At 42.9% G+C, this 21,619-nt stretch overlaps 1 protein-coding gene across 4 annotated transcripts in view; it reads right to left on the bottom strand.

The window, feature by feature from the left end:
- LOC111869778 (protein O-linked-mannose beta-1,2-N-acetylglucosaminyltransferase 1) overlaps window positions 1-21,619 on the bottom strand; it is a 420,171-nt gene that overhangs the window by 350,728 nt on the left and 47,824 nt on the right. Inside the window, exon 2 of one of the 4 annotated variants that reach the window (XM_033753555.1) lies at window positions 14,964-15,009. The exons of the other annotated variants lie outside the window; for them this stretch is intronic. The gene's annotated coding sequence lies outside the window, so the exon portion shown is untranslated. The remainder of the gene's footprint in view (window positions 1-14,963; window positions 15,010-21,619) is intronic. 4 annotated transcript variants of the gene reach the window in all.

Genomic DNA, 21,619 nt, shown 5'->3' with positions numbered 1-21,619 from the left:
GTGATGATAAATTAAATCAGAGTAAAGTACTGAGCCTAATTTTGTTTTAATTGGCACTACAGCCCCAGTGGGCCTAGGCCTACCTCCATGAACTTCTCCGTTCACTTCGGTTTTTCTAGATCTTACACATTCGGTAGGACTCCTTGGGAGGGTGATCAGCTCGTCGCAAGGCCTCTACCTGTATAAAAACACATAAAAACGCACACACACAAACTAAACATCCATGCCCTGAGTGGGATTCGAACCCACGATCCCGGTTTCCAAACGAGCGAAGACAGTACATGCCTTAGACCGCTCGGCTACCGTGACCGGCACTGAGCCTAATTACCGTGATCATTATCGCAAGACGGTCCACCCACTACAATGTTGCGTCTATGCGTTTTGGCAACCCTTACGTCATGTATTTGGGAAAGTAAAGAAAGGCAGATTTTATGAAGGAAGAGTAGGGGGAAGAACAGAAGAAAAATTAGATGTTCGTAAGTTCCTTAACGAATCTGTATCAACTGTAGATGTTATTTATAATTAAATGAGGTGAGGGATAAACGTGCAAGGTCGCTGGAAAAATTGAGAAAGGAACTGCTGAGGTATGGCGTAGACGTACTGAAGAAAATCAGGATAGAAACTGAAGTTAGGCATTTCTTAGTTCTTCAACCCAGTCCTTCCATGACTAGTAAGACAAGGACAATACCACTGAACCGACCTCAAGCGGTTCGTCCTAATACTCCTAACACCTTTCACAACAATTATCACATTTAGTTTTAAGCTACTGCCACGTGTCTGGGGTTCCGTGACGAATAGTAAGGGGCTCTGAATTGCATGAGCGGATTTATTGATTTCTTTTACAATCGCTCTAATTCACAATCAATTACAACGCTACCACCAATCTCTTCACTCCTCAAATCATTAGGACACGCTATCCGTTTCCTAGCAACGGATTTATCACAGGAAGTATCACTTCAAATCATTATATAGTCTTCTTTCAATTTCTTATTCAATCACCTTTGAATGCCGACCCTCCAGAACTCGACTCAGTTCTCTAAAACCAACTCGCTACAGTCTCTCCTTATATAGACGCGGTACGGACCACACAGAAAACACCTATTAGGGATGCGTGTTTACAGTTCCGTTGCCTAGCACTGGGCATGATGCGGACCACATAAGAGACACCTCTTCTGTTGTCAGAATTGTTGTGCTACCTAGCAACAACCTGTAGCACGGTCCACAGAGAACACGGCTCCTATTGTTGTGTGTTCGCCAGAACGTGTACACTAAGTCGTTGCCTAGCAGTGGAGTTGATACGTCAAAATATGTATAACCTCTGCAGATGATACAATGCCGTTGAATACACCACGAATCAATCACCACCACGAGAACCAAGACCCGAAAACAATATCCTAGAACACCCATTAGGAAGGATTCACTATGTGTCGTGTTAATTAGAACACTTTACCACTGCTTCATCAGACAATTAACTGCAATAAGCCACTAAATACCGTGTGCTATTCTTCTGAACACTTCGTTCATTTTCCATTTTCTGCACGGAGAACTTGGAACGCCTTCCAGCAAGCGACCTGGCAGAGAGCCAGATTGGTTGGACTCCAGCGTGTTCATTAGAAGGCGTAGTCAGTGTGATGGCTACGTTTGAAAAACATTTCTCGCAGAAAGATCTGGAATTGCCTCTCTAAATGCGTGGCACTCAGCTTGTAAGGGCATCGAATTTACTTTTATATGGCAAGCTTCCCTTCCGTGTTATATTTGAGGGTCTATAGCGTGAGGATCTTGGTATCGCGCCTCTGATAAGCCAGTCTCCCCAGAGGTCTACTGAATTACTTACTGATGTCAAGGAACAAAATCCCTGAACCGACAACAATAAACGGCAGGAAAAAAACATATAAAAAACAGGATGAAAGGAGGAAATATCGAAACAATAAAAGTAACACATGAAGGTAAACACACGGAGAAAAACAAAAATAAAGGAAATACAGAAAGAAAAACAAGTGCAAAGACATTGAACATACTTGCTCACATAAAAATGTCCTTGACAATTTCCTTAGAAACGAAATAGATTGCTACTCGGTAATCCCATGTCGAATACTGAACAAAAATACAATCCGTCTAGCTACTAACGGCCCCTAGTGCGCGTGCCGTTATTTTCCTGAAGATAGCACCAACGTAATTTTATGTGCAGAGGATGTCTCCATAAATTAATGAAGCTTACTCAAAATCGTTATGGCACTTGTCGATGAAGTCTCCATTTTGAGTTTGAGGGCACATCTGACGGTCCCGTATTTTTGGAGTTAGAATGTTTATATTGTAACGTGTATAGCTAGGCAACGGTGCGATAAACATCTCGGGTAAGCGCGCTCAACAATAGGACTGATGTTTATAGCTAGTTACTAAGCAACAGTCAGCGAGCCAATGGGTTGGCGAGATGGCTATCACGTGACTGGCTTTCTATGGAGTCCGTGCCGCGACCGTTGCTAAGCAATGGTTCGGTGAAAGCGTTACAACAATAGAGGCTACTGACTGACTCTGTCGCAATGTGACTTTGACTTTGACATAGTAAATTCAGTCGTAAGCTGGATGAGAGAATTGAAACCAGGAGTAAAGGAGAGTACAGGAGGTCGGCATGGAGAGACTTTACGTGTGGGGCAGTACAGTGATATTGGAAGCGTGTGATCCAGTGAGACTGTTATAGTTTATGTGTTGAGATCCGTTGCCAGGAGAAGACTAAACAAACACTGGGAATTCTAGTGCGTGTGCAACGGTGAAATGTAAAGTGTATAAATCAGCGATAGCGCCGAAGGAAACATAAACAAAGAAGAACAGAAATACAGAAAGTAAACGGAAAAGAAAAATAATCAAGAAAATGTATAAGGAAGGAAACAGACAAGACGAAAAAAATTAACAAAGAAGAAGATCGGAAAAGGAAGGTCATAGTGAAATAAGGAATCAAGTGCACTAAATAAATAGGGAACGGAGTAAACAAACTCAGAAAGGAAGAATTGAAACGAAAGGGAGAACGGGGAAAATTACTAAAGAAAAGAAAGGAAACAAAACAGCACAATGAGGAGACGGGAGAAACAAGAAAAGAAAGATATAAAAGAATAATCCATGGCAGTTCTTTGCCACGTTCATCCTGAATGTTCTCTTCCAACGCTACACAACTCACAGTCAGCTCCACCATTACTAACTTCGTCATGAAGAGACAGGGTGTTGAAGCCATGAAGATGTTTCAATTCTCCGTAAAGCAGAACATCGGAATCGTTTCGAGACCGCTGCATGAGCGCGTCATGTGTCCCCGAAGGCCTGGGTCACTGTACCTGGCAGAAGCAATCTGCAATGACTTACAAGGCCATGATGCTGTCTGACCAAGGAAAGTGTTCTGCTGTGCCAATACCCTGGTTACGACGAGAGATAGAGAGAGTCAGCCACACGACTGGTTCCTCAACAGGGTCATCTCTATTCCAGCCTGTCGCTGAAACACTTAACTGTGTTCCAGTTGTACTGCTTTTCTTACGGGTCGCACACGACAGTTCTACGTTTTCTCAATAATCCGTACTTAAAGAATTCAGATATCACGGTTGTTCAAATGAAACCCGTTCGGGGCGCTTTATGAAATACGCATGATCATTCGATGTGTAACAGAACGCGAGCGTTACAGCAAAACAGGAACAGTTTAACACGGTTAAATGACAGCGTTCCTGGTTACAGAATTAGTCAAAACGGGATAAAGCGTTGTTATTAAGTCCGGTGTGTCCGACGCTGCACCGCCAAAATACTGAGATATCAGGAAGCGTGAACCCACATGTACGAACTAATACTAAATTCTCCATCACTGAGGGTCCAACTGCAGACATAAAACATTTGTGTTAACGTAGCAAGAGGGGAAACTCTACCCTTATCATACGAACTCCACGTGAGGTTCATATTAATTATCGCCCCTAGAACAAACCCCTTTCACCTTCACAATTTATGTATACAATTCACATAAAAGCAACTTTAAGTTATGATACTGTCACAACTAATTCACACAGAGACTCAGAATATGCAATTCTGCGTCTAGAATTGTATTCAGATGTCTCCAGTTTCAGTTTTCCAGACACGAAACTCGATTTGGTCCATCATCAAACAGCGAAGCATGTACACGACGTGACGTATACTCTTAATATGTGAAACCGGAACAGGAAATAAAGTAGAGTAGAAAGGTGTGCCACAATCTGGAAGACGCCCTACCTACTACGTACACCCGCGTGACTCAACACCGAAAACTATGCAACTGATTTCGGCTTACTGCTCAAATGCATAAGGAGGCAGAATACATAAGACTTAGGAAAGGTATAAGAAATTTTGGGACTGCCTCTGTGGTCTAGCGATCAGAGTTCCTGGCTACAGATCCAGAAGTCCAGGTTCGATTCCCGGCGCTACCAGATTTTCTGAGAAGTAGTGGGTCTGGAACTAGGTCCACTCAGCCTCGTGAGGATAATTGAGGAGCTATTTCAAGGAACTAACGGCTCCGGTCTAGGAAACCGAAATTAACGGCAGTGGCGATTCGCTGCGCTGACCACGCGACACCCCTTGTCCGCTGAAGTTGGCACTAACTTCGCCGACAAGCGGTGGTCGCTCGGCCGGTACAGTTCGCTTGCGGACTAAAACCACGGAGTTTAGTTTTAGTTTATAAGAAATTTTGGTTGGAAAACCTGAAGGAAATAAACAACTTGGAGCACAAAGTCGTAGATGGGAGAATAATATGAGAATGGATATCAAAGAAATGGGATGGGAAAATGGGGGGGGGGCTTGTAAACACGGGAATAAATCTTGGGGTTCCTTAAAAGGCGCATAATTCCTTCATTAGCTAACCAACTATTAGCTTTTAGGAAGTACTGTGTTTCATGGAATTACTTATTATTAAAACAAATAATACACAACAAAATGCAGTAATTGAACAATACAGATAATGCTGACTTTCGACAAAATATTTCGAATGACGAAGATATTTTGTTATGTAATGACGCTGTCAGCTATATAGCATCGATATAAATATATATACAGTGACAAGCTACGACCTGGCTAGCCCGGGTTCGATTCCCGATCGTGCAAGATTTTTCTCTTATCCACAGAGTCCAGTTCCACTCTGGGACCCACCAAGCCTCCTATCCAATGTTCACCGGCGGCTCTTTCTCTGGGGGTAATGCGGCAGAGGCGTGAACCTGACCACTCACTTCCATAAGGTGCCGAGGTCAAGAAAGGAGGAGCTATACCTCCACTCCTCCATGGCTTCATGGCTTCATGGCACAGTGCTTAACTGATTAAGAAGATGGAGAATTTTAGCTTAGTTACTTGAAATCCAAGATGTATTACTTTATAATACTTCGATATTAGCGGAGACGCAGGATAGTAATATTATAGCACAATTTGATGCTTTCCACCACTGTGATACGCCACTGAAAATTCAAATCGTGCAATTCTTGTCTACAACGAATTTAATTAAGATATCAAGTATGTGTTATGAATTGGTTGAAAATTGCTGTCTTGAGCAGAAACAAGAAAAACAACTTGTTGAGGAACAAGGACACTACTCAGTTATAATGCAAAGAAAATTTGGCTAACAAAGCACAATTAGTATTCCTGCCAGCAACATCTACTTCATACATCTCTTGTCACACAGAATTTTTATTCTCTTGCAAAAATGAACCCGTCTGTTTCGTTATTACACTTCCCCCCCCCCCATTAACTGTAATCGTCGTAATTACGTCGTTTCTTACCCCCTTGCTTCTGGCTCTGAAATCTATGTTCTGAGAATTAATACGTGTTGTGTACAGAGCAAGTGAAACATGAGCTTCTCGGCATTAAAACCATTTGGCTTTCCAGACAGCACTGCGTCACAATTCTTCTGTTCGGTTCTGTAAAGTAACTCTCAGCTGCTATGATTTTATAAAGTGTAGCTCGCAACTTAAACTTATTATCTGCAAAGTATACGCCACTTACAGCCTATAGTCCTTAATCCTATACAGTCGGTAGGACCCCTTGGACGGTTGATCAGCCGGTCGCAAGGCCGCTACCTACATACAGGACAACACAAACACAGAATAAACGCACAGACATCCATGCCTCGAGTGAGATTCGAATCCACGATCCAAGTGCTCGAGGGGGTAAAGACGGTTCATGCCTTAGACCGCACTGCCGCTGTGATTTGCACTTATAGCCTATTTTTGGCCGCGCCATAGCTCAAGCGGTTAGTCGCTGGCTTCCTACCGCGGCGGGCCGGGTTCGATCCCGGGTCTCGTCAAGTGGGATTTGTGGTGGACAAAGTGGCGCTGGGGCAGGTTTTCTCCCAATACTTCGGTTTCCCTTGCCAATCGTCATTCCACCAATTGCTCCACAATCACCCTCACCTATCATCTGGGGCTGGTACAATAGGCCAGAAGTGGCCGCACTACAAGGGACTTAGTCCCACCCCACTAGCCATAAAAAAAAAATATATAACCTATTTTCCTTATTTTAAGAAGACAGAAGGACGCTTATGAGATCGTCTTGCTGCCTGTGTATCCATCTGTGTCTGTTCATCTGTCAGCGTATCTCCCCCTCCTCCAATTTTTGAGGCTTATGAAATGCCTGTCTGTATATCCTCCCTGACTTTCGCTAGGAGGCTTACGAGATCAACAAGCTGTTTGTGTTATCCCCTTAATTTTTCCGTTTCCTGTGCGGTTCGTGTCGCATGAAAGTATGTAATTAGTTCTTCCCAGAACTTCTTGTCTTTCTAATATATAATATATAAAAACGAATAGTTTTAATATATTCTATATAAAATGAATAATTCTGGTGCGATTCCGGGAATATTTAGAGGTATAAACGTATCCCCCCTCGTTGGTGTCTCCACCTTATCGTGGTGAGGGTGTTTGAGTATGCCAAGGACCCTGAGAGCTATACCAGCGGTAGCGTAGCTACTGGCAGGGCCTCCCTTGCTGGACAGGTCAAAGGGTAGGCATCAGACGAAGAGAGACACCGAAAACTGATGCCGGAAGCAGCGTCATCAGCGGCGACTTGAAGCACAGAGAAAATGATGCTCGAGATGGTTCAAGTTCGTATAGCAACAGGCGTGACCAGAGTGGTTTGAACGGCTGTTGTACTGCGATGTGGAAAGCAAATGGAAAAACTACCACATTATCACTTTTCCTGGATAGTCTCTTTCCAAAAACAGAAGATCGCATTAAGTGGAGAAACTGTTTTGGAAGAGGCTGTGGACCTGTCATCTGACAGATTACTGATGAATGAATGAAACGTATCCCCAGCACAAGTACATACTGTCACGTATTTAGAGAACTACAGACGGGGTATGGACGGGTGAATTGGATTTACTGGCCACTTGCACACACCACTCGAGCCTACATATAATTACAGCACTACTGCTAATCTCCATAATTCACAGATCACCACAGCACCAGTTAAGCCTTCTTCTAGTCTGTTGCGCCTTCAATAGCCGTTCCCTAGCAACGGCTTCTAACAGTGAAGATTCATCAGGTTCCGTGGTCACATCGTTGCCCGCTGGTTAATACTTCACAACTCAACTCACAGCGCCGTCTTCTCAGCCTCCCTTGCAGAGACCAACCCTCGACTAACTGCTCGCTTGGAATTTCGCAACTCAACCGCTGAATTTCAACTGAACTCTTCTTTATAACCACCTTGCACGGAATGAATAGAAAACGCTGTTTCCAACAATACCCCTATTACTGTAGACGGTTTTACCGATCCGTTGCTTGGAAATGGGTTGCATAACCCCGTCGTTCTATTGTTGCGGGCGTTACCTAGCAACGGACGCGGTACACAGAGTCACTGATTAGCAACGGGTCTATACGCCAGAGCATTTAGAAGGAGGCGAAACACTGTTCTGACCCATTCCTTCTACGCCTTCCCCATATTTGTGAACCATATTCCCTATTCATGGGCCATAAATGGACTTCCCCATACGTCCCACAGACTGATGAAACTAGACCTGTACTAAAGTTGTCAAGCTACTCAGATTTTCAGCCGTATTGAAACATAATAAAGTACGGTTTTTATGAGGCCATAAATAGACTTTTCCGTGCATCCCAGTAACCGTTTCACAAATCTTATTGAAATTCGATATGTTCACCAGTAATTATTCGGCAATTCTGATTTCCAGCCATTTTATCAAAAAAATGCTCTAATTTGCACAACGCCACTAAAATTGCAAAGAAGTGCCAATAAATCTAATCATCAAATCTAGAATGCACTATTATTAGTCACGCTAACCTCTTATGCGTGACAATATTAAGAGCCACGGACTTGGACGGGTTCTTTAGATCGATATACGCAATGGAAAATGGTCCCTCAGGCGACCTACTACATTTGGATTGTAGGATAATATTAAAACGTATCTTAAAGGAAAAAGTGTATACGGCTGTGAACTGGATTAATCTGCTATTAAGTAGGGTCTACTGACAAATGAAACTCCGGTTTCCGTATTTCTTGGTTAGATGAACAACTATTAGCTTCTCAAGATTTAGTTCCATGGCTTTAGTTATGTGCATTTTGGGCCATAAAGCTACCTGTAGTTTCATAATAAACACAAAATGCAATCTTGTAGCTCTACAGAAACTCCATTAGAGAATCCTTTCACATTCGTTAACTGGAACCCTCCCCATCAACCAACACATGTCCTAGATCAAAGTTCCACTATGATGTCATGTGTTTTCCTCGGAGATTCGATTAAGCTGGCACGGAATCCTTTTGAAAGTCACTAACGACTGGAAATCCAGTGATCTGAAGCTACATGTTTATGTTATTATCAGCAGTTTTATGACTGACTAGATTTAAAATGGCTTCATAAACAATATACATAGTTAATATTTAACACTTCTGGATGCAAGGCAATTGCATTTGCATTAATAATCATTTTAGTCCTAAAATCATTTTACAAAACTGCCACCACCACCCCTCCCCTTCCCACACACACTGCGTAACAATTTTACAAATATCTGTTCGGAGCTGACCAATGGCCAGAAACTGTCACAGTTCAATAAACAATGATTCATAATAAACACAATGAAAATTAAATAACACCACAATTCACGGAGCAGAGCCAATCTGAGCATGTTACTATGAACCACTGTACACAGAGGTTCCCACCGCAGGGACAGAGAGTTATTTGTGAAGTTAAACAGCATCACATAGGCGAGAGAGGGATGTAAGCGTATTGCCAAGGGATACGGTCTGGACGGCCTGTGTTCGATTCATAGCAAGGACGATTTTTTTCTCTGGGGCCACCCAGCTTTCTATTGTATAGGTACTGGTGGTTCCTTCCCTGGGATTAAAGCGGCCGGGACGTCAGACTGACTACTCATATCTATCTAGTGCCGAGGTCAAGAACGGTGGAATTATACAACTGCTACTTCATGGAGTGGGACTTAATCCTCCCAGTCGCACTATGGCCCTGGAGTCGACTCAGCCTCTAACAGAAATGAGTACCAGGAATCTTCCTGGGGGGTAAAGGGCGGCCGGCGCGTAAGGCTGACCTCACCGCAATCTGTGAGCCGACTGTCTAGAAAATGTGGGACTCTCAACGCCTTACAACCCTATGGGCCTCCACGGCTTGTTACAGGGATAGCTTTACCTTTACTTCATGGAGTCCTGATTTCTTAATTAAACACAGGGACAACTTTACCTTTGCTCACTTCCCTTGATATGTTTGGATACATATTGTCCCATGTTTCCTACGTAACGCGACAAATAACTTCACGCTAGCAGGAACACCCTATGCATATTTAATGATGCATTAGATCATATCTCGGCTATGTTATTTGTTATAACCTAAAAGATTCACCTCTCAGTTACTGGCATATAAACAGAATTCTGCTTTCAGATTCGTCCTACTTACAGTGTATGCCTTCCTTTCAGAATAAGGGATCATATTTTACTCCAACAAAAATGACATTAAATACGTTACACAATATGTCTGGCATAATTAGAAGAAAGTTCAGGAAAAAAAAGTTTATAGAAAACAGGTTTATATAATTGCAGAGCACAGATCTCAGAGCAAATATTGTATTTTACGAAAGCAAACAGACAGTATTTTCTTTCGTTTAGTCGTCTATCGAAGGAATCCGTCCAGGTCAGAGGCTTCCTGACAATTTTCGTAACAAGCTTGTTTTTTACGGTGAGGAGTTGTTAGCTCCACACCAAACCCCCAGCCTTGTCGGCTATCCGCGACTTCTTCCCTCCATATCTGGAGGGTGTATCCTCCACCCGCAACCTAAGGACGCACCATGCCATGGTGACAAGGGACCCACCTGACACGGTAATGAACCTTCGGGTTCTTTAAAATTATATCAAGTTCTTGAGTAGCTGCACAATTGGCAGCTTTTCAAAAAGGGCTCAGCTACATGAGTAAGTAGGTAAATAGACAGTATTTCTAAATAAATATCATATTTATTAGAAAAATTAAGTGTGGGGCACCCAATATTAAGATGGCACTATCAACATACTCTGGAAGAGGAAGGGACCTCTCAGACATAGGCCGAATCCATGAGGTGATGATGATGATGATGATTACTCAGCCATACAAAAACAAACTCCTTGGCTTGTGTCCGCAAGCAAAATATACCGACCGAGCGACCGCCGCTTGTCGGCGAAGTTAGTGCCAACTCCCAGCGCTACCAGATTCTCTGGGAAGTAGAGGGTCTGGAACGGGGTCCACTCAGCCTCGTGAGGATAATTGAGGAGCTACTTCAAAGAAATAGCGGCTACGGTCTAAAAACCTGAGATTAACGGCCGTGGGGATCCGTTGCGCTGACCACGCGACACCCTCTATCCGCAAAAGTTGGCACTAACTTCGCCGACAAGCGGCGATCGCTCGGTCGGTATATTCGCTTGCGGACTAAAACCACGGAGTTTGTTTTGTTACTTTGTTTATTGGTTGGTTGGTTACAGTGATTGACTGGCCGCTTGAGTCACTCCCCAGTAGAGGGGTGTGACCAGCAGTAGTCAGAATCTCTTCTCGGTGAAGAAGAGTCCCAAGTTCAAAACACGTAGAAGTCCTGAAAAGATAAATATGGTCATGGGTCTCGACGGGTTACGAAACCCAGAATTACTGTGCTGGCGAGGACCGGCAGCAATTTAACGGACAGGCCAATGCGTCTTTGATGGGTGAAGCGCTGTCCCCGCTTTTAGGCCCAACCACTGGGTTTCGCGTGAGAAGTATAGCAAGAAGTAGAGGAACAGTGACCGCACTGCACTGTGGGAGTTTGGGTGACGCACTGTAACTAACTTGTTCCTCAAATCCATACACACTCTACAACCCTTATCTCTGCGGAATCAATCAAATGCATTGCACCTTCTGTGAAAATCGGTCAGATCTAATCACACGGACTACAGAAGCCACAGACGAGACATTCGTTTGGCTCGGTCTACTTCTCTTTGGTTACGGCTTTCATTTCAACCATCGAGTCCTTAAATCATTCCAGAACAAGCCACAGCAGAGCTGAGTCCGTGACTGTCGGCTCCAACTACCAACCTGATCTATTACCTAGCAACTGACGCGGACCATAGTGACGGAGGCCGAAGTATAAGGAGACGATGTGTAACGTCTTTAAATAGGAAACATTATTATTATTATTATCATCATATTCACGCCGGACAAAGTTGTCGTACGTCTTATAACATTCTAACAGTATAGCGTACCTTCGAGCCGGATGGGTATCACTTCAAACCCACTGGAACATCTGCAATACGAACCCAAGTTATTCCGAACTCTCAGAAAAGAGAAATGGCTCGCAGTACCATTAAAAATAATTGTCACTTCCATAAATTATAATTCGTATAAATTTTAATCTGATTATTTCTCTCCATTGCAGTAAAAAATAAGTATTGTGAAACATGATATGTGTTAACGCACCTGCTTCTCTGGGTGATAAGGTAAAGTCCCTGTGCTTAACTAATTAAGCACTACGCCATGAAGCAAGCGAAGACACCGTACAAGCAGACTGCTTGTACCGGTTCTCACGGTCTCTTCGCTTGTGGATTTTTTTTATTTTTCCTTGTACCCTGAAGATGGAGGCGATACGTTCCTCCGAAACGTCGGTTAACACCACAGCTACACGGTTCCACATTCCAGAAGACTGCTTTCTTCAACTATTTCAGAGTATATACAACATTTTGGTCGGAACACTTGAATGGAAGGGTCATTCGGGAGACTTGCAGTATATCCGAGGAAAATTACATACAAACGGAAATAAAGTACGACGTGTAAACGGGATTAATCTGGCTTCGGACACGTTGCAGTAACGGGCTCTTGTGAACACTCATGTTTTGCTGCATTCTGTTGCGTAAATCACTATATACAATATTCATTGCATTCTCTGGCAACACGACACTATTTCCAGGAGGTGGGGTTGCTGTCTAAAGGCGCGTCCACATTACTCGTGCTCGTGCGTCAGATGCTTACTGCTGATATCTTTGTGAAGAAATGCGAAGGCTTTGTATGCAGACCAGTTTGGGCGTCCACTTCGTCAGCTCCTGATCCTGATTTTCCGGCAGCAGTAAGCTTCTGACGCACGAGCACGAGTAATGTGGACGCGCCTTAAGACATGTTTCGGCACGTGCATACCATCTTCAGGTCCTGTTTACAGTCGTTAATATCACACATTTGGTGTAAATTTACATAACATTCCAAGAGGTTCCACAGGTGTATTATACTATACTGTAATAGGCTAGATAAGGAGCCACAGTTAGTATAGGGCAGCCGTGTCAAACATGCGGCCCCCATAGCCACAAAGTGCGGCCCCTCAACTTTTAGAGCTAATTCATATTAAAATCAACATTAAAAGTTTAGTAGAAATATTTTTTGTAAAGACAATTTTCCAACAGACCAGAAGACAAGAAGTCTCACGCAAACATAAATTAGCAGGCTGCAGGAAATTCAATGTTTTGCTATTTCTAACATAATTTCTTGTGTAGTCTCTCTTTTTACATATTGAAAAGCTGTCTGATACTTGTCGAAAATGGTATTCTCTTGCGTTTTAAAACTGTAAGATATGTGACTTTAGGTAATTATATTGAAATTATTCCTAAATAATAAATATAATTAAATTTCCTTGTATCAAAATCTAATGTATATTTCTATTTTGAAGTGCGGCCCTGGACTATTATTTATAGGGCTGAGGTGGCCCTCTGTACAAGTTGAGTTTGACATGCCTGGTATAGTGACTAGGCTACGGCCTGGACGGTAGGGGTTCGATTCCCAGCAGATGCAAGAGATTATTTTCTCTACTCCACAGCGCCCAGACCAGCCATCGGGTTCACCCAGCGTCCTACCCAATTGGTGCAGGAGGTTGCTTCCTCTGGCGTAAAGGGGCTGGGGCGTGAAGCTGACTACTCACCACCACCTACTACCGAGGTCAAGGATTTTGGAAACTATACCTTCACTACCCCTATGCCTTCATGGTATGGTGTTTAATTACATAATTAAGACGCAACTAAAAGCTACTCAAGAAGGATCCTTCCTCATGGAGTTAAATGTCATCAAAATCCATTAACCCAAAAAGAAGCTATTCTATATGCATAAAGAAACAATTTTTAGACAGACATGACAACACAAATTATTGTGCTTATAGCAAAATTCTATTATTTATTGGTGCGTCTGTCCTCAGTTTTCATTCGTAGATTCGTAAGCCAAAATTATGCAGATACATATAATCAGTTTCCGCATTAGTCACCGATGACCTTCAGCTGAAGTTCAGGAATGCAGACTATTGAACTAGCGCTAGAATGGATTACAAAAACCGGCTGGTTTTTATTGTTGCTGCATTACAAACATTTCCTTTCTAAACTACGCAGCATGACAACGGCAGATCCTTCTGCTGCAAGAGAATGAAAATCATACGGACGTTCCAACTCACATCTCACCCGAGCCTGAGGACCTTCCTGGAAGTTCAATATGTGTGTGTATGTGTGTGCGTGCTTCCGCATGTATGCGTGTCTACGTGCATGTATATATGTGATGTGTAGGTGTGCATGTGTGTCTGTGTGTGTCTGTGCGCACACTTGTGTGTGTGTGTGTGTGTATGTGTGCGCGACCGTCTGTGTGCGAGCGTGTGTGTGTTTGTGCGCGAGCGCGTCTGTGTGTGTCTGTGGAAGCGTGTATGCGCGCGCGCGAGAGCGTGAGAATCTGTGTGCGTGCGCGCGTGTGTCTGGTGCAAGTGTGTACTTCTTCACGAAATGCAGGATTCTATTCCTAACTGACCTTTTCCTCATGTCACTCACATGTCCACATGCCTTAGAAAGTTGCGTCTGTACCAAGTAATTGTCGGTACATACATTCAATGATCATCGAAGCAGAAAAAGAATGTGTTTACACGTTTCTTCTTAAACATAAATTACAGATTTATAACTATAATGGCGGCATGTACTGTCGTCGCTCGCTTGGAAACCGGGATCGTGGGTTCGAATCCCACTCAGGGCATGGATGTTTAGTTTGTGTGTGTGCGTTTTTCTGTGTTTGTGTACAGGTAGAGGCCTTGCGACGAGCTGATCACCCGCCCAAGGAGTCCTACGGAATGTGTAAGATCTAGAAAAACCGAATTGAACGGAGAAGTTCGTGGAGGTAGGCCTAGGCCCACTGGGGCTGTAGTGCCAAGGGGGGGGGGAATTTAACGGCACCAAGTGTCATGAAGACAAATTAGTTCTTCCGAAGTCATTATGGAGGTACAACCTAATGAAATGATAATGCTAATTCTGTACCATACCCTTTCCCACCTCTACAATAATTCCAATATAAACTGCATATGGAAATTGATGGAAATTTTGGAAGACCGTCCATGGTAAACAATAAAAGTGAGTGTATGCCAAAACTAACCTAACTCAATAAGATCTAGGCAGACGTTTTTCTGTTCCCCGTGCATCTGGTGTACTAAGATATACGTTGCTGCTTCAACTGCAGTACTTACATGTATATCCAGATCACCCGATAAGATGGGAAGATAAAATAAAATTCTGAAAAAAGAGAAGGATATGTTAAAAGGGGGTTTTGGCCTACATGCAGCTAACATGCCAACATTCAGAGGAAGCACAGACAAAAATCACGAAAATCCTCAGCACAACCGTCAGCGCCTATCTCGGCATCACTGTAACAACACGATCGGCCCTGCAGATACGCAGTTCGTGTAACTGGGCACAAACTTTGGCACTGGCCAATTCAGGATGCGAACCCGCCTTGTCTTGGTACCAGATTCTGACGTACAAAGAGGAGCCGAACAACATGAGTACCTATAACCACACTTCACACTCCTGCTGCTAATGCCACTGTTGTGTCAAACAATAAGGAAGGTCAAATACCTCTCTCCTCACCTACGCGGTGGGGTCATTGATACTTCAATTGTCTGTTTATGAACGAATCGAGCTGCGACTGCGCAGTTGTGTAAGACAACGCATGTAGTCACGTGCTTCAGGATCCAGCTGCAATTCTTCTAAAACAGTGTCTAGTTCACCGATAATTAGCCAGCCAAACGGAAATCCCTTTATATTTTCAATATTTTTAGCCCACTTCCCTTATTTTGAAACAAAAATAAAAGGGGCCTTATGAGATCACCTTGCTGTGTGTCTATCTCCGCTATCGTTGCTAGTCAACAGCTCGGTTAAACACGATCCTGCAGTAACGAATACACATGCGACAACATATGAACTGTTGGACGCGGTGTTTTCTTTGCAGTCCGTGTCGTATCAAATCAGTTTACTCAATATGCAGCGTAGACGACTGGTTTTTCCCAGAACTGCTCGTTTAATATTACCTCGATAATAGATGCATATGTGTTCAGCTTCACGACCAGGGGAAAGAGCTTCTAGCACCCACTAGTATGATGCTGGGAGGGTCCCAGGGCCGATATGGTAGTGGTGGGTAACGGAAAGCGTCAAACAGAACTACGATCGTCCCTCCAACAACGAGTATTGGCTGAGCTATTCCGACTTAATCAGGACATTTAAAGTACGCATAAACAAGTCAATGAATAAGCAACTGTGGGCTAATTATTCTCAGCTGGAAGACACTAGGCCTGCACTAAAACGAAAAAATGTCCCTCGTATTATCTCCTTACTAGCACATTTCAGACCCGGTCTAGAAAACCGAAATTAACGGCCGTGGGGATTCGTTGCGCTGACCACGCGACACCCTCTATCCGCTAAAGTTGGCACTTATTTCGCCGACAAGCGGCGGTCGCTCAGTCGGTATAGTTCGCTTGCGGACTAAAACCACGGAGTTTTTAGGAGCACTTTTCAGAAAACAAGATTTCATACACGATTTGTAGTCCATATTTATTGCATTCTGCCATATCACATCTGACACATCTAGTAATAATTAAAACTAATAAATTAAAAATTAAATGCTGATTTCGCATATCGTGTTGCTAGTACTTATGACATAATAGCTGCATACCTTTCGGACACTAAATTAAGGCATCATATTTCAGGATCCTACATTAAAATTCGCCGATGTTCGCATACAAGAGAAGTTTGAAATACTGTCAGGTTGCTATACACGACAACAAGGCGTTAAAAAAGTATGAATACGAGTTGGGCCCCAATTGTATACAAATTTTATACTAAAAGAAACCGTTGAAATTTTCTGAGGTAACGGAAGAGAGGCCGATCACAGCAGCCGCGCTGTCTAAGACATGAACTGTCTTCGTTCGCTCGAACGCTGGTATCTGGGTTCGAATCCCACTCGAGCCATGGATGTCTGTGTGCGTTTATTCTGTTTGTTTTGTCCTGTGTGTATGTAGCGGCCTTGCGACGGGTTGATCCCCCGTCCAAGGAGTCCTACCGACTGTGTATGGGATTACGAAACTGAAAAATCAGCTAAGGTCCAACAAAAGGACTGTAGAGACACAGGTAGGTGGGCGGGCGGAGAGACAGACAGATAGACAGACAGAGATAGACAGACAGACAGACAGACAGACAGACAGACAGACAGACAGACAGACAGATAGATAGATAGATAGATAGATAGATAGATAGATAGATAGATAGATAGATAGATAGATAGATAGATAGAACGGGTGAGAGGGTAGACACACATACGTCCACATTCAGATGTGCCGACAGCAAAAGCTTTCCTTTTAATATAACAAAGGGGAAAGCAGCCAATCAATTACAGCCTGTCCTAGTCCCTACTCTGTATAAATTGTGCGCTCTGTCAAACCGTTTAAATAGAGATCATGGGTACGAATCCGGTTCGAGACATAAAGGTTTGCAGCTTTTATTGTACTGACCCGTGACGAAGACCTCGCGATGGTCTCCTTTCCCTCGATGAAGCTCCACCGCTTATCTGAAATATGATTTATAAAACCTATAGAACAGAACAGAAGAGCCAGGATAGCTCAGTCACTATAGCGACTGGCTACGGGCTGCACGACCGAGGGATCTCTGGGGCTCACCCAGCCTCGTATTCAATGGGTACCGGGGGTAAAGCGGCCAGGGCGTGAAGCTGACAACTCGCCTCCAACTAGTACCGAGGTCAAGAAAACATAGGTCTATACATCCACACCCCCCCTACGCCTTCTTGGCGTAGTGCTTAATTAGTTAATCACAGGAACAACTTCACTTTTTTAGAAAATAGAGTAAGCTGAAGGTCTGATCTATCCGTAAGGCCAATAGAGAAAATAAAGTGGAAAACTGGTTTTCGTTTTTCTATGGATGTAACCCCCCCCCCTTAAAAAAGGTTTGATAATCGCAACGTTATAACAAATGTACCTGAATAGCCGATTAAACACGCAATTCCACGTGAACGAATTAAATGTCCATTCGTGTAGATTCCTCGCTGATAGCTCACTTTATTCGTAGAATTAGAATTGTTCTATAGACTACGTGATTAATTAGACGGTATTAATAAACCGAGTCCTTGTTCTGCTGGGCTATGATTAATTACCTCACAAGATTACCTCCGGTCGGTGTGCGGCATGCAATTTCTGCACGCCACTCTCAAGGTAAACAAATGTCTTCAAAACGACGCAAATTTTGAAACTGCTATGAAGCTCGTATCTTCACATTGTTACTTGTCGCCACTGAGGCTTCACGATACGCATGCGCGTGCAATTCCAACACGCACTATAATATGTTAGTTGTAACATCACTTACTTGACAGCTTATGAGTGACCAGTGGTGGCTCGTTATCAACGATCAGATATGCGTAGCTCTATATTTTCTCCAACGATTACACTTTCAGTTATTTTATACGTGATCAGTGGCGGTCCGTTTTCAAGGCTCAGATGAAAATAAGCACATACTTTTTCGACAAGCACGCTACAAATTTAATATTTTCAATTAGTTTATATGTGACTAGTGGCGTCCCGTTTTCAAAGGTCTGAAGTAAGTAATCATATCTCTGTACTTTGCTACAAGAAAGCTATAACTTTCATACTTTCAATTAGTTTATAATTGACCAGTGGCGGCTTGTTACAGGGATCAAATATGCGCATCCTGCCAGGGGCTAAACAAATACCATATTGTAAGATTTGAGGCTTTCACGGCGGTGACTATGAAGAAAGCAGTCTTCTGGGATTTGGCACCGTGTATATGTGGTGTTAACCGACGTTTCGGAGGAACGTATCGCCTCCATCTTCAGGGTAGAAGAAAAAATATATAAGAATCTGCAAGCGAAGAGACCGTGAGACTGCTTTTACCGGTTCTCACGGTCTCTTTGCTTGCAGATTCTTATATATGTTTTTCTTCTACCCTGAAGATGGAGGCGATACGTTCCTCCGAAACGTCGGTTAACACCACATATACACGGTGCCAAATCCCAGAAGACTGTTTTCTTCAAATACCATATTAACTCCAGAAATCTGAATAGAGTAAACCCTCGATAATCCGGTTACAGTTAACCCGGATCGAAATATGAAAACGAAAGGTTCTGTTCAAAGTTGAGTACTAGTACTTTAAAAGACACAAGGGATTTAGGAAGACGACGAGTCACTTGTATGTTCAGACAAAACTTGACAGTTTCTTCAAACCTGCAAATTATTACGTTCAAAAACAAGTACAACTTATGAGTCTTCCATCGATGAATAAATGTATTGTCTTTTTATAGTTTTTAAACAAAGCCTCAACAGCGAATTGTTTTTATTTATTTTCAACAGTCCTATTTATGTCACTGAATTTCCCATTTATTTGTGTTCCAAGTTTGTTGTCGTTTAGGGCTACATTTTGCTTCACTAATCTGGATTATCGCTTAATCCGGATAACTCCAATTAATCCAGATTAGCGCGGGTTTACTATATCTTCGACATACAATTGTTACGGCTTCATTCTGTTAAAATGTGACCTGTGAGGGCCCGCTATTTAGAACTACAGTAACCATACAAACATTGGTATTATTTTGGACGCACATAAATAACTTCATGTTTGATTAATTCTATTTATGAATAATGTCGGTTCGCTATTTAAGGACTAGAGAGACTAAAAATTATAATATAATTAGAATTTAGAACCTCATTTCAAGAACATACTAGTGCCCTTAAATATGAGGCCTGCTTATGCTGATGAATATAATTTGTTTGGGGAGACTATAATACCGGCATCATAAAGCAAAAAGCCTCCCGCAGACTACTAAAAAAATTGATCTAGAAGGAATTGTGTATAGATAAAACGAAGCATATGACCTTGTCAAGAAACAACCAATAACAAAGTCGCAAATACATGACACAAATAATTTGAGAACACTAGCATTAAAGTACTGGGAACAAAAATAAAAAACATAAATGAAATACCGATCAAGTCAGATGAAAAAAATTAAATTTCGGAACTGAACATTAAGTTCAAACACAATCACCAACAAGTCTGCTCCCCTTAGCTTCTCGATAGTTTAAGGAGGGCGTTAACTGGAGAACTTAGTATACAAGATGATATGTTTGTTTATGGTTTATCTGCACAAAAATTTGACAACTTATTTACGCAAATAAGTCTGCCATTCTTTGTACTTTCGCTGTGACTAACCGATTAAATTCAGAGAATATTTTACTAGCCTAGTTTCATATGTTCATCAATTATGATAATCAAGTACACAGCGAGTCGAGATAACTAAGTCAGTACTCGTATACCCTCGGGCTATGGGCTGGACGGCCGAGGTTCGATTCCCGGTAGGAGGAAGATTTCTCTGTTCTCCATACGTCCAGACTGGCTCTGGGGTCCATCCAGCCTCCTATACAATGGGTACCAGGGGCTCTTTCCCTGGGGGTGAAGCGCGTTTAGTGCCTCGATTCAGAATATTGAAGCCTGCATCCATTTCATGGCCCAGTGCTTAATTAAGCTCAGGGAAAATTTACCTTATCAAACAAGCGGCTGGATGCAGATTCCATGCGCCCATCATGTTAAAGTCATGTATTAACTGGAGCAGACATTACGAAAGAAACCCGAAAGTACACAGTGTGAGATTTCGAAACGTGTAGTCTACACAATCTACGAGTTATCGTTGCTAAATCAAAGAACAAATGCAGAATTTGCGTGCCCGCCTTCTTGCTATTTTTCACTTATGACAATGTGACCTTAGAAACCTGCATAATAGCGTCATTACAGTTTTATGTTATTTGGAAATAGCTGTATAATGTCCAGTTTATCTGGAATAATCAGACCCTGCCTTATCGTCACAGAAAGATATAAATACAAGTTAATCACTATGTATTCTGGGATAATAACTGGCCCTATAGGGGTATCGTTGAACTAAGGGCTGGAGAGTCGATAAATCGAGGTTCAATTCCCGGTAGGGGCTAGAGACATTTCTCTATTCCACAGCATCTGTACCAGCTCTGTGGCACACCAACTTCTTATACAATGGGTACCAGGGGCACTTTCCCTGGTAGAAAAGCGGCCGGAGTGTGAAGCTGACCATTCACCTCAATCTAGGGCCGAGGACGTGAATGGTGCATTTACAGCCCCCTCCCGTTACAAGGCCGCTACCTACACACAGAACACAAACACAGAATAATGGCTCGAGAGGGATTCGAACCCACGATCCCAGTGTTCGAGCGGGCGAAAACAGTTCATGCTTTATACAGCGCGGCCACTATGACCGGCGTCGCCCTCATGTAGCACTCCCAATTTGAAATCAAAATGTCATTGTAATGAAGCCCTTCAAAAGTTGATATCAAATTTAATTCCGAACACATCCAGTAAAGCCCCTACTTAACTTCTCTGCTCATAACAAAGTCCACATCCTAAGCCTTTATCTTTTTCACTTTCTAAAGCTTTAACCCCCCCCCCTCAAACGTACCTTTATCAGAAGGANGAGCGGGGCTTGCCTGGGAGCCTTCAAAGCCGGAAAATGTTTGTTCCCCCCCCCCTCTTAAATGTAGTCTCTCACTAGCCCCCCCCCCTCCTCTCGTATCTCTTCAGGCTTCAAAGGGTTCAGAATTTTCACATTTTCCTATACTGCCCATAAAACTGAGCACAATGTTCTACTACACTACGAAGTTCAAGGAAGAGCTCTGAATTGTACCGCCCTTCAGTACCTGCATTAACACAAACTGCCTTTCAGAACCTGTACTCTTCTCCGTGGATAACTAGAATGATCAAGTCCAGGACGATGCGGTGGACAGGGCATGTAGCACGAATGGGG

Source organism: Cryptotermes secundus, unplaced genomic scaffold (genome assembly GCF_002891405.2).
Source record: "Cryptotermes secundus unplaced genomic scaffold, Csec_1.0 scaffold93, whole genome shotgun sequence".
NCBI lineage: Eukaryota > Metazoa > Arthropoda > Insecta > Blattodea > Kalotermitidae > Cryptotermes > Cryptotermes secundus.
The sequence above is the reverse complement of the archived record's forward strand: the minus strand, read 5'-3'. Positions and strand labels throughout refer to the sequence as shown.